Below are 1,239 nucleotides of genomic sequence, written 5' to 3'. Positions count from 1 at the left end.
TGTGCCTCTTGCCAAAGCAGCACCCAAATCTGGTCCTTCTGTTCCTGTCTCAGTACAAACTAAGGATGATGTCTATGAGGCTTTCATGAAAGAGATGGAAGGGCTACTGTGACAGCTTTTGATGCCAGAACAGGCCTCTGCTCACAACAGTAGCCCATGGAGAAAGAGGCCCTTTTTAAACTTAGATGAAAGAGCTGCTTCCATTGTCAGGGTATTTTCTGATTTCAGTTCAAGGAATATCCTAAAATTTAGCCTTGTTCAGAATTTGCTGCACATAAAAGAGGGTATTTCATTCAGAATAGATCAGTTATTGAAGCAGTGCTGCTAAAATCCATTCCCTTTCACACGACTATCTTCATCCTGTTTCTACCCCTTTGGAAATTTGTGATCAGGGGGATCTTAGTTGCTTATTTGTTTTGACTGTCTTCTTATGTGCTGTGGACACTGGAGTAGAGATTTCTGAAAAGCCAGTTTATTTCATCTTGCCTTTTGTGTTTGGGTTACTTTTAATATTTTCCTGTAAATATTTTGTAATATTTTACTTGTAATGAAATAGATCATAATGTCATTTCCTAATACAAGGCAGGATATGTGGGAAGAAAATGTACAATCCTTTGATTAAAATTATTTTGCACTCACATGTATATATACATATATACACACATATACATATATACATATATATTATATATGTATATATTTGCCAGGTGTGGTGTTGAGCACCTGTAGTCCCATTTACTTGGTGGGGGTGGGGCTGAGGCATGAGAATCACTTGAACCTGGGAAGCTGAGGTTGCAGTGAGCTGAGATGGTGCCACTGCACTCCAGCCTGGGGGATAGAGCCAGACCCTGTTCAAAAAAAAAAAAAAAAGAGTTTATTTTTCTCTAGAGTCAAATGAATGCCTCTTAGTATCAACAGGGTGGAGCAGTGCCTGATGTATATTTAGTCCTCAGTAAATATTTTTAATAAATTGATGAATATCATAAATAGTATTATTATTCACAATAACGTTTTTCTTAATATTTTTATGTGGCAGTTTTCTTACATTATCTCATTTAACACAATATTTCTATAAGGTGGGATTAACATTTTTGTGTTATAAACGAGTAAACTGAAATTTAGAGAGTATAAATAGTTGGTCCAAGTCATAGTAAATGAAAGAATAAACCTAGGTCTTTTGAGTGGTTGATATTTTGCTGATATTTTCTAAGATTTCCTAGTCCCATCTTGAACCTCATT

The 1,239-nt window shown here is 35.8% G+C and overlaps 1 pseudogene; it reads left to right on the top strand.

Moving 5' to 3' along the window:
• LOC105513008 overlaps positions 1-112 on the top strand; it is a 2,961-nt pseudogene extending 2,849 nt beyond the window's left edge.
• The last annotated feature ends 1,127 nt before the right edge of the window (positions 113-1,239 follow it).

Source organism: Colobus angolensis, unplaced genomic scaffold (genome assembly GCF_000951035.1).
Source record: "Colobus angolensis palliatus isolate OR3802 unplaced genomic scaffold, Cang.pa_1.0 Scaffold220, whole genome shotgun sequence".
Lineage (NCBI taxonomy): Eukaryota > Metazoa > Chordata > Mammalia > Primates > Cercopithecidae > Colobus > Colobus angolensis.
Note: the sequence above shows the minus strand (reverse complement) of the source record. Positions and strands in the feature narration are given on the sequence as shown.